We start from the raw sequence: 13,861 nt of genomic DNA on the forward strand, positions 1-13,861 counted from the left end.
AAGTCTGACACAGATATGGCACTGGTTGCTCGAGAGGGTAATAAGGACCACGCCATGGAGGCGACCAATCATCATACTCTTGCCATGTGTACTGGTATCCGAGCCCAAAGGTTGTACCATGAAATTTCAGCTGTATTGGTTTGGTAATGCCCTGGAGATTCTTCCTAAGCCCATTGCCGGATTCATACCTAGACCACGCTAGTATGCTTTCTATTTTGTAACTCCACCATTTGTCTTTCTCAACGGCATTGACATGTTCGATGTGGTGATAGGTTTCCCCTCTTAGCCTTCTTTTGTTCTCTATAACTGGGATGGTTTGACTGGTGTAAATGGGGTTACTCCCATCTCTATGAATGATCACCTCCTGATGGTTCCATTCGAACTTCACGGCCTGATGTAGTGTGGAAGCCATAGCTCTTGCGGCATGTATCCAAGGTCGTCCCAGCGGAAGATTGTATGTGGCTAATATGTCAAGCACTTGGAATTCAACATCGAACCAAGTTGGCCCCATCTGCAGACAAAGATTAATCTCCCCAATCGTGGCCTTTGAGACCCATCAAAGGCTTTCACGTTCATACTTCCTACCCGTATTTCATGGAAACCTTTGCCCAATCTTTTCAGAGTATCAAACGGACCAATATTGAGGCTTGAACCTCCATCGATCAGGACTCTGGCAATGAATTTGTCTTCAAATTGTACCATGATATGCAATGCTCGGTTGTGATTCAACCCTTCAGGTTGTAATTCATCCTCATGGAAGGTTATCTTATGACTTTCCAGCACCTACCCTACCATGTTGTCCATTTCTCTGCATGTGATATTGTTCGGTACGTAAGCTTCATTTAAAACCTTCATCAAAGCATTCTTGTGCCCCTCTAAATTTTGCAATAGTGATAGGATGGATATCTAATCGGGGTTTTTGTTCAAATGTTCAATGACAGAGTATTCCCTCGCCTGCACTTTCCTCCAAAGATCATTCGGTCCAGTTTTGATGATAGGTTGTTCAGTAGCAGCTTCCTTGCTTGATCCTCCCAATTGTTTAGGTGTATAGATCCTTCCTGTTCTGGTCATTCCTTACGCATCATCAGATTCTTCCATCTTTTCCTTTCCCTTTCACCTAGCTTCGGCAACGTAATCCCAAAGTATTGCTTTGGAATCGAAAGGAGGTGTGATTGATACTGTCACTATGAAAGGTATGGCCACTTCTACCCCAAATGGAATAGGTGTGGCTGCAGGTAGAGCTACCTTTACCTCAAATGGAACCGATGCAGTTACCTCAACCTCTACTGGCGACTGCGTCTGTACTACAATAGGAGTGAGTGTGACTGCAGGTTTAAAGTTATCTCCTTATCGAATAAGCCCGATTGACCCCTCAGGATCCCATTCTTCATCTATCTCTATCATATGTATCCCACCACCCCTATGATCTGGGAGGATTGTTGCGGACGTTGGGTGCAGTTTCTTTTTCTTGTATGATCTTGTTGTCAATCAATGTCTAGATTTTATCTTTCAATGTTCGACACTCGTCGATGGTGTGCCCCTTCATACTGGAAAGATATGTACAGGTTTTGTTTAGGTTGACCCATTGAGATGAGTTCTCCACTGCCACAGCAGGAATAGGAGGGACGTAACCAGCGGCCTTCAACCTTTCATACAGCTGGTCGATGGGTTCAGCAATAGCAGTATATTGTCTGGGTGGTTTGCGATCAAAGTTAGGTCAGGGTCTTGGGTAGTTTTGGCGAGTCGAAGGTGACTGAAAATGAGATGGTTGGGAATTATATGTGTGATAGGCAGTGGCTGTTGGGAATATTTGGGAGATGAGGGTTGGTGTGTGGGTAGAGGTTTTTGGTACGTGGGTGGAGGTGTTTGGTATATGGGTGGAGGTGTTTGGTGTGTGAGTGGAGATTTTGGGCCTTGAGCCACCATTACTACTCCCACGTCTCTCTTCTTTCATATGTCGCCTGATTGCAATGCTTTGTTCGTGGCTTGTAATACCTCGAAATTTGTCACTATCCCGCTTTTGATACATTCTTCAATCCGTTCTCCGAGTTTGATGATATCGGAGAATTTGTGATTCTCAATGACCATTAACCATTCATAATACTATGGGTCATATGCCCTGACAAAGAACTTGTTCATTTGTTCTTTTTCTAGTATTGGTCTGATCTTGGCTGCTTCTGACCTCCACCGGGTAGCATACTCACAAAAGGTCTCAATTGGCTTCTTCTTTAAATTCTGGATGTAGAAGACATCTAGTGCATTCTCCGTGTTGAACCTGAACCAGTCCATAAATTTTGATGCCATAGTCTCTCAATTGGCCCACTTCTTAGGGTTTTGGCTTATGTGCCAGGACAGGGCATCTCCAGTAAAACTTCTCAGGAAGAGCTTCATTCAGATCCTTTCATTTTTTCCGACCCCCACGAGTTTGTCACAGTAAGTTCTTAAATGAACCTTGGGATCACCTGTTCTATCAAACATCTCAAACTTTGGAGGTTTGTAACCCTCCGGTTGTTCCATGTCCGGTTGTATGCATAGGTCCTCAAAATTCAAACCTTTTATCCCTTTGCTTCGTTCCACACCCTGAACTTGACTTGTCGTTTTCTTTAGTTCTTCAACCATGTTCTTGATGAGTAGGTCCTTTTTAGTGGATTCTGGTGTATAGGAGATTGGTTGAGTAGAGTGAGGTACGGTTTCCACTTATATAGGGTTGTTTTGGTGAGTGCCTGGACCTAGGTGTAGTGGTGGTCATTGATTGAGTTTTGAGGATCGGGAATGGGGTGGTGTGTTCTGAGGAGTGTGATAGGTAGCAGTTGGCGGGTATTGGATTGTTTGATGATGGTGTTGTGGCGGGGTTGGTATCGGTAAGGGATTGGGATTTTGAGGTGGAGTTGCATATTGATGCGGTGCGGGAGGGTTTTGTGGATGCTGGTTTGGCGTATTTTGGGGAGGTGCAGGGTTTTTGTTGTTTTGTTGGTTGATATCAGGGACGATCAGGGTGAGAGATAGGTTTGCTAAGTTGCGTACCTGCTCAAATTCTCCCTGTAACTCTAGTATCTTTTGTTGTAGCCGTAACACCAAATCATTTGGTGTTGGAGTACTCCGACCGTCTGAAGTTTCCGCGTTCTCCGCATTTTTCTTTCGAATACCACTTAAGTCATCCATTTTAGCTTTCCATTTGCTCTTTGTATTACTTGGATGAGGAGGAGGTGGATGGCCTCTAGATCTGGTGTGATATGCTGATGATGCCAGTATGTGCGAACCAACCTGAGGGGATAGGAATAAAGAATAAAGAAAAACAAAAGGTAAACAAGTCAGTAAGGGTTCTGAAATATTTGCAGTATTTAAACACATATTGCGGGAATGTAAATTCGTGTCCTAATTTTGGAGCCTCGTTGTGCCCGAGGTAGGCCTAGCGATAAATAGATTTGGAGAAATTCAGTGCCAATAATTGCGTCATTTCATTAATGTTAAAAATAGACGACCCAAACGACACTAAATAAGATAATGTTAGTAATGGCACTTCGCCTTATTACATTTAAAAGAAAATCAAGTAAACCCAATCTACTTAGTCCCAGAAGGACCCTCTCCAGACCGTATGCTATTGTCGATCAATTCACCCAGTTCGCGCAGGTTCAGCAGTAAGAATGCCCTTGCCAAATGTCCTCCTTTGTTTCCTTCATCATTCTGGCAATCGGTGACTCTCTTTCTCATTTTCCCTTCCAATTCCATCAAACTGTACTCCAGATATTCCAGCCTTATGCTTGATTTAACAGCTCTCTCTTTCCACTCATTGATCATTTCCATGTCGGCCGTATGCTGCTCCTTATGCTCAGCTTCTGAGTCACGAACTCTTCAGCTTGTTATACTTCACCCCTGCTTCGACAACTTCGTCTATGACCCTGTTTCCTGGACCAACCCTTGGTTCGAAGATCCCGGCTATGTTATCATCCAACCACGAGGGGTAAAAGTATGAGTGACTCGCATGATATCAGTCCAGCTCGATGGTATCCTTTTCCGCGATAATCTTCAAAGTCCACATATGTTGTGCCTCATTCTTATATGGGATGGCGTCACCCTAAAAATCAGCTATGAAGTGACTCATTTTAGCGACTCGTGGTATAACTTGTCTCCTGCCTGCATGTCTCATAACCATGAGGGGAGCATAAGGGTATATGCCCCTTAACCCAATTAACACCAAGTGTGGAACATCCCTGGATCTAATTATGAACTCGTCGGTGGGGGACCACTCGAACATCTACTGAACCTGGTCCTCAGTTAACTTGTTGGAAAGTTGCACCCATCCTACAACATCCTTAGGTTGAGAAAACATGTCTAAAATGTAAGTCATTCTTTTAGGGTGATGGAAAGCTATGTGATCATTCTAAAGCCTTCGTGGAAACTCTTGGTGGTATTGACCCCTTTGGAGATGCTCTAACAACCAAACCTATAACAGCAAATTGCAACCCTTAAAGACTCTGAACCCCTTTTGACAGCGTTCCAAGGCCCGGTATATATCAACAATAATCATAGGGACAAAGGTATACGTTTTCCCCTCGATCCCGTCTATCAAAGTTTTGGCCACGATGGCCAGCCTAGTCTGGATTCTATCCCCCTGGATTGGGAATACCAACATGCCCAAGAAACGCACAATGAACACAAAGACCCTACGATGAACACAACTCATGGAGGTGATTGAGAACTCATAATCAAAAATACGGTAAGAGCTACTGTGACCGTATCGTTCACAAAGGAAGTCGAAAGGTATGTAAAAGTTTTTCAGGCACTCCAGATCATCATTTTTCTTCAGCCCCATCATCATAAGGAATCCTTTAGTGGTGCGATTTTCAAGTGCTAATAAACTAGGGCTATCCCAAGGTAACCCAGCAAATCCCCCAAAGCGGAACACCCCCCTTTCCTTGTCCCAAAACATAGTGGCAGCCTCGATCAACGTTTTGTTTGGCTGAAGATCCAACAGAGAAGGCAAATTTCCTAAGACTCGTTTCACATGATTTTGGTCACTTGAGGGAAGATCTCTCTACCAATCTAGCAAAAGTGAAGGTATGCTACCGACCATACCAAATTTGGGGACTTTGTGCCTCATTTTCTACAAAACAAAAGATGGTTAGGCCATTTCCCCCTCTAGGTTCGTCTATTTATACAACAATAATTAGCATGTTGGCACTTATTTTCTCCAAATTAATGCACACAATCGTGATTGCGTCTGTTGTGATTATGGAAAACTTGATGGGCTTTTGGGTGAGGCTTGTCTTAAAGGGTTATTATGTGGACAACATATTAAACTGGCTAGGTTTGACCATGATGCATGCACAACTAATCAGAGTAAGGCTGCTATACAGGTCTAGACTGGGACCCTCAAGCGGACAATTTGAGGGGGAAAGGCACGGAACCATCGAACATACCGCTAATCGACTAGTTTTACTGCAAATATGCCTTTTCAAATTTAAAGGGTGATACATAGGAAGAGCGCAAACACTCATCAAGTTGCTATAGTATTGATTACGTACGAATGGAATATGATGTTGTGCATAATTTATGCAACAAAAAATAGCATGTTGTCAAGTATTTGCACGTTTTAAAATGATAAATGCAATATTTAAATAAATAAAAGACAGTTACGAAAAAAACAACAAAGAGACAAGTCAATTTCAGGAAGTAAAGGAAATCATAAATGCTTGAAAATAAGCAGTTAAATCCAAATAAGGGGGAGGGTGCACAGGATAAAGCATGCTTAAGACTAATTCACAAAAATAAGTTTGTTATGGTAAAAGCCTAAAATTTCCCCAGCAGAGTCGCCATGCTGTCACACCCCCTTTTTCCTCGCAATGTCCGAGTTTCGTCATTCATTGGGAAGAACTCGTTTCCTTTTGGTAATTGGGTATTTGAAGAGTCGCCACCTAATTTAGTAAGGTGCGTTAGGGCACATAGAGCAATTAACTCAATTAACTAGTTTGAATTACCAGAGATTAGGGTAAGGGCTCGAAATAACCTTGAGGGAAGGTGTTAGGAACCCCTCGCGGTCCACAACGGTGGGTCCTGGCTGAACATAGTTAAGTGAATAAGTCATTTAATAGATAAGTAGTCTAAGCACACATTTGCAAATAAAGGAAGTTTAGGCAGTTTGAGCACACATATGTAAATAAAGAAAATTTAGGTAGTCTAAGCACACATATGTAAATAAAGAAAGTTTAGGCAATCTAAGCACACATATGTAAATAAAGGAATTTTAACGGATAGGTAGTCTAAGCTCACATATGTCAATAAAGGAAGCGAAGTCCTAGGTTTGTTAGCCTACGCGATCACATCTGTACAATACCTGGTGCCTTCCTCAAATTGGCATTAGCACAGAGGTACTCATATCCTCTACTACCCGATTACCCTCCCCTTGGTCATAGCCTAAAGCGTTCTAGCAATCTCAAGATGTATCCTATGCGTGCACTACATGTCCCTTTGCTTGTATAGTCCGGAGGTATTTGGGACTTCTAGTTAAGGTTGATCTAGACTCTCCTACAGTAATTAAAAGGAGAAACTCTAGGCGACATACAAAACATATAAGACTGGACCAAAGATACAACAATTAAAAGGCTCACATTTTACCTGCACAAATATAGCAAGTAAGTGCACGTCTCAGACAACAGTGTTTTAGACATTTGAAAAGAGTCCTAATGAGAGGATATCTAGGTGAACACAAGTCGGAACATATGCAATGCTGAGTTAAGGCAAAAGTGTTGAAGACCTATTCAGTTTGCCTACTAAATTTAGAACCTGTTAAATCTGGGCAGTCACAATAAGCAAAGTAGTTTCATAGTTTATTAAACCTTGATTACCTATAGGCTTGCCTAGGCGTGGATTAGAAGTAACATGTCATCTAGACATTAATAAAAGACCATAATTCTAAGTCAGTAATTGACAGACAGATTTTGTTTTTTTTATTGAACCTATATGTTATCTAGGTGCTAAAAAATGATCACAAGCATAACATAATTGATTTCACACTTTTATCTCTAAGAGTATGATGTCTAAGTGTTGAGATTGTTTTTAAGCGTATTCCTTATAGGCTAGGTGATAACTGATTTTTTGCGCGTTCATACTATAGGCATGGTTTTAAGCAAATGCAGTAAAAATCCTAGAAACATGGTCTCTAATGTACATAGTGTCACGCCCCAAAATTCGAGGAGCGCGACTGGTGCTCAACCGAGCAAGCCTATTAGACCTCATTCTACCCAAACTAACTCATGAATAAATTGGAGATGGACTCCATTAATCAAATTCTATAAACATATCAGTAACGATTTCCATGTCATTTTCATTAGCAACTTCATTCGCCATATTAAAAGTATTACAAGTTTTATACATCATTGTCAAACATCAATATTTCTATTTTAAATTCCCATGCCCGACACTACCCACAACCTATCTATGGAGCCTCTAACTACAACTAAAGAATAATATGGAAATGCTGGCAACAAGGCTCCGGTTATAACTTACACAAATACCAAAATAAGACTCCAGGAAGAAAAGCGAAATGAGCCACGCAGGGCCCCGAGAGGAAAGGGGCTCACCAATACAGCTGACAGAAAGTGGATAAGGTGCTACTATCGGCGGACTGGAGTACCTTCTATAGAACCACCTACAATCATAACACGAATGTAGCGCCCCTGGCAAAAGGGACGTCAGTACATTTCAATTGTACTGGTAGGTATAAACAAACTTCACCCCAAGTAAAATCAATTAATACACAAGTAACATACATCAATAGAATCAACGATCAAATGCACGTGAAAGAAACAATCAAAGCCAAACAAGTTTCACAATCTCTCTTTTTCCCCTTCAACATTATCACATCAATGATTTCACAATTTTCTCATATTTTCATTTCAATAGTGATTTCGATCACTTTCCACCCTTATTAGCTCGGCCACCCTTATCACCACAATCCACACCTTATAACTTCGTGTTGCGGCATGCAACCCGATCCCACCGGACAATTACATTTCACACAACAACAGTAGTTCACAGTTCAATCACATGGCTTCAGGCCATCCAGAATATCATTTCACAACAACAACAATTCACAAGAATTTTCATAAACATCAATATCAATTCCATCATATACGATAACCCGTATACAATTCAAGTCACAACGATAATTGCCCACAACAAGTCATCGATGATATTACCACCGTTGTTTCAATTGCATCAATTACGATTTCTTTTTTATCATTTGTTACACAGCTCTTACCACATAACCATATTCACACACACACGCACACTTGGTTTTTTGCCATTTATTTACGCCATTATACACATTCCCACGTTTGGACACATTAAGATTCTTTCATCCGTTAACACATACTTCCATGTCGACATCCTCAAGCATTTACAAACTTTGCACATAATAAGATAGGCACATCAAATCATTTCTCACAATCACATATAACTTGGTGGTATGGAAATCAACTAAGTCAATCAATTCACATATTTTCATAAAAGGTACACATACCGTATGCTCGTCATAACAAGGGGATTCTACAAGAGTTAAAGTTAGCCATACAAACCTCGTTTAAGCTTTCCTTAAATTACTACAACATTCCGGAAATTCTAGCAATTTCAATCTAGTTTGAGACATAAAAAAAATTGAACACAAATTAGAAAGGTATTCATGGTTTCAGCTCATTTGAGCATTTTATCAAATACTAGTTAAGCATCTTAATCTCAAATCTCTTTTTCAAGGTTTTCCTTCATTCCCCAACCAAATCTTTACTTATTTATGTTAAACAATCTTCCAATAAACCTATGTTGTACATGCATGTATACACAATACTAATACACCCAAGAATCATACCTCAATAACCCATCTTATACTCCAAACTCGAAATTAAAACCTAGGGTATAGAATCTTACCTCTTAGATGAAGAACTTGTGATTGGGTTCTTTGATTCTTGAAGATTGATGCAAGATTTGGTTGATTTAAATGTTGGGTTCCTCCTTCTCTCTCTAAAATGCTCTCACCTCTCTCTAAAATCAGTAGAAAATGACCCCAAATGAAGCCCTAAAGGCTATATATTAAAATGGGGTCGGGTTATAAAAATTAGAAAATTAACCCTCTGATGTCAAGTATGCGATCGCAGAATCCACCGCAGAATGGGTATGCGGGCCGCAGATTCATCGCAGAACTCGTTGCCCAGAAGTGGGCTGTTCTGCTTCATTTTGCGACCATTCTGCAATCGCAGAATGGTTTTGCAGTCTGCAGAGTTAAATCTGCGATCGCAGATTTCACCGCAGAATCGCATTTTTCCAGCCTTTGGTAATTTGATCATAACTTTGTGTAGGAATGTCCAAATGACGAACGGTTTGAAGCGTTGGAAACTAGAATCGAAGAGATTTCAGATGATAGGTTGTTCATAACATTAAACCATATATATACTTAGATAATCTCGTTCAAAGTGGTGGCTTGTGCGAACTCATTTGAAATCTTAGCCTATTATGAACTTTTCCAATTTTCCTTATACTTAGGCCTTTCCTTGGACACCAAATTACTTACCATAATACGTGTACACATATTTACCAAATCCAATTGATTCCCACCATGTTAATAACACATAAAATAGTTTAATAAGCCTACATGGCACAACGAAATCCTAGGTTGCTTAGCAAAATTTTTCGGGTCCTTACATTCTCCCCCCCCCCCAGGATCATTCGTCCTCGAATGATAATTGGAGTCAATCCGCAATTACTTAGTAACTTATCTCCTTTTTTTCACACATCTTTAACTCCCAAATTTTGACTAACTCCCAAATATTTCAGAAATTTCGGCAGAGTTTCCCTTGTAACTAGGACTATCCAACAGTCAAAGGGCCCCAGAAACACACCTCAACAACATATATGTGATCAAATGACGCAACAAAACATAAAACAACACCAACTATAGTCCCATAATGAACATATAATTGGAAAGGAATGATCTTACATTAGCTGAACAAGTGATACAAAATTTATGTGAAATAACTTCATAGAACTATTTCATTGCTATTCAAACAAACGAGGGGTACTTCTTTTTCATTTCTTCCTTAGCTTCCCAAGTGGTTTCCTCAACCTGTTGGTTTCTCCATAACACTTTCACGGAGGTAATTTACTCATTTCTCAACTTTCGAACTTGCCTATCAAGAACGACAATTGGGATTTTTTCATATAACATCTCTTCGACGAACATTCGAATAGGACTTTTGACGGTTCTGAGCAGTTTTCAACCGCTCCTTAATAATCTTAACCTTCTCCCTAGCCCAATGCACAAGGTATGGCCCTATCAATTCAGCTTCTCCAACCTCGAACCACCTAATAGGAGATCTATATCTCTTACAATATAATGCTCAAAATAGTGCCATCTGAGTACTAGCATGAAAGTTGTTGTTATAAGCAAACTCTATGAGGGGTAAATATTCATCCCAGCTACCTTTGAATTCAAGAACACAAGCACGCAATATATCCTCAAGCATCTGAATGGTCCGCTCTGCCTGCCCATCAGTTTGTAGATAAAAGGCTATACTAAGATTTACTTGAGTACCCAAACCTTGCTGAAATTTCTTCCAAAAGTTTGTCATGAATTGAGCCCCTCGATCTGAAATGATTGAGACTGGAGTGCCATGCAACTTGACTATTTCTTTGATATACAATTGAGCATACTGCTCCGCCGCAAGCGACGACTCAGCCCTATTTTGCACAATTTCCCTACCTTCACCAGACTTGGCAAGACAAACTTTCAAACTAGCCACTGGTGAACCTCCATGGCCAATTACCTTTGACAAATCTCCAAGTGAGCTAAACTATCCATAGATTTCCGGCTAAGAGCATCCGCCACAATATTGGCCTTTTCCGGGTGATAGAGAATCTCAATATCATAGTCCTTGAGTAACCCGAGCCATCCTCTCTATCTCAGATTCAACTCCTTTTGTTTAAAAAAATATATTGAATGCTCTTGTGGTTCATAAATATATCAACATGGACCCCATACATATAGTGTCGCCAAATCTTTATACAAAAACTACCGCCGCAAGTTCTAAGTCATGTGTCGAATAGTTCTTTTCATGATTCTTGGGTTGCCTTGAAGCATAAGCGATCACCTGGTCATGTTTCATCAATAGTGGACCATCTATGTCCCATTTCTCTGACATATGACCTCCTAGGATTTGAGTTCTTCAATAATTTCCTTGATATGGTTACAGTTTTTTGTGAATATATGCAACTTGCTGTTCCAAATTCTCAACAAAAGACATTACTGGATGAGTTTTCTTATATGACCTTTTATTTCAAATAAATCATATCTTCTAGACTTCGGACACACTTTCACATCATCAACATGCACGACATTGCATCAAATGTAATGTAACATTGTGCTCAGACCTTTTCAGGTCAACCTCTTTCCCCCTTACGTGACTTATCGAATTTAAGAAACCACTCTACTTCCCTTGTGAATATTCTCACGATCTCTCTTTATTGTTCAACACTTCCCAAAACACATATCATCACCCTTTATATGTATACAATTTCGGAAGAGTCACTGGCCCGAGAAGGGCATTCTATGTAACTTGAGATCCTCCTCAATTCTTCAACAACGACTTTTGATTTTACTCTTAAGTGTAAGACTTAGTCCACCTGATTCTATCCTCGATGAGTAACTCACCTCATTCCCCGTATTGTAGCAAAAAATAGAGTTTCCTGATATTGCGGTTTAAGAGTTACCATGTTAAACATGTCTGTCTGTAACAAGTGTTCATCCTCTTTCAATCTATTTTGAACCTTTCAATTGCCCTTTGATAGATTGTGTTGTCTTTCCCTTTTTGATCGCCCTTTGGCCTGGACAATATGCTGGTACCATCTTTTCTTTCTAATTTGAACATTCATCCCCATTCTATTTTGCTAATAGTGCATAATTGATAGCCTTATTGTGCCCCGCACTTGTCTACCTCCCGTGAACTTGTAATATCATTGTGGCTGGTTTAGTGAGTTTATCATACCACAATTTCACCTCCAGTAGCCTCACTTTCAATTGTATGTAGACATGAACTGTCTCTAGCTTCTTTAGTTACCATTCAGTGTCACCCAAGTCGGTAGCATTACGGTTAGTCCTTTATACCTTCTATTAACACTTGTGCTCCAGGCGAGTCCACCACTCTGATATGCTTTGCGATAACCATGGACATCTCAATTTATAGATTTTCTTCACATTTCTTCTCACCTCATAATTCCTAGCCAGTGAATAGCCATGCTCTCTTCCATATGTTACGTGGTTTTTCCCTTAGTTATTTCATCCCTGCTCACCTCTTAACCCTTGTTAGGATATCCGTGGGAAAGTGTGCTCATCCGCATATCACTTAACACTTCTTTGCTTGTAAGATTCTTTAGAGGCTCTCCATCAAGACCAAATACCCTCTTGGGTTATTATAGAATCACATTTATTTCTTCCACTAGTTCCACCTTTCTTAACGCCTTGGTAATTTGGTTAAATCACAAATCTATGATTAACCCATTCTAAAATCCTACAACCTTCCACATTTTACCTATAGTACTTCGTTAGGTTCCATTGTTCCTGACCCTCTATCAAGTATAAGATCCCGTTACAAACGTACTCTTAGTTTCTAGGATCGTTGACCTTATCATTCACAATGCCCTGTATGAAGAATTTACTTTCCTTAACATTCCACCTTCGTGGGGGTACTAGCGGTCTAGCATTAGCATATCCTTTGAGATAATCATGCCATCCATTATCACTTTTCTAGACTATGCATGTCTTCAACAAAATATTCAAACATCATATCTACATGATCTTACTCTTGTTTCATTGTATTTAAGTGGCCTTACTATGGCCTTTCCTCCCCCACTTAGGGCGAATGTCCCGAATTTTGACACAAGTCTTGAATTTAGAAACTTTAGGGACATATGTCTCGTATCTCTATCCCTCATATATATGTTCGACTATTAGGGAAATTTAAGTTACCATGGTATTAACCTCATAAGTTTTCTACTCTTATTCGGCCACACGGGCTTGGGATTCCAGTTCCCTATATCAATATCCTTTAGGAGTGTAACATCACTTTGTACACTTCTGGAGTTTTATGAAGTTCGTAGTATAGGGGTCTTCTCATCGTGGGTTTAATTGACTCTCATTTCATAACTTCTTGTCTCCTAGGAGAGACTTGCACTCTCATCATTAATCTCCTGGTCATGTCTCCCATATATCACGTGCTTATATAACCAATTTTCTTTCACACCTTAGGATCATTTACATACTTCTCACACTACCCACATGTGCTATTCAAGCTTACATATCACTTATCAATTCAATGTTTCTTTGGAGGTCACAATCATTTTTAACACTTTCTCAAATAAAGTATGCTTCTGGTACTATGTACATACCTCATTTATTCGTACAATTTGTTCAACATGATACATGTGCCATCTCTTTAATATTCAGGCCTTTGCCCATTGGTCATTCCATATGATAACATTACTTGAAATAGACGAAAGAGCGTTTAATCTTACCTTGAATCTCAACGCACGAGTTAGAAGACAATCTCATAGTCAAGCTTTATTGCACGATCTGGAGTGTTGAAGAAGGGTAACATTCCTAAATGCCCATGTAGCCTCCAACTTATAGATGTGGTCGACAACACACCGATAAGAAGGACTCTACAAGACACGGCTCCGAGACATCCTAGGACACTTTAAAACCTTAGGCTCTCATACCAAGTTTTTCACGCCCCAAAATCCGAGGAGTGCGACCGGCGCTCAACCGAGTAAACCCGACCGAGCAAGCCTGTAGACCTCATTCTACCCAAACTAACTC

The sequence above is a fragment of the Nicotiana sylvestris genome, chromosome 6 (assembly GCF_000393655.2).
Source record: "Nicotiana sylvestris chromosome 6, ASM39365v2, whole genome shotgun sequence".
In the NCBI taxonomy this organism is placed as follows: Eukaryota; Viridiplantae; Streptophyta; class Magnoliopsida; order Solanales; family Solanaceae; genus Nicotiana; species Nicotiana sylvestris.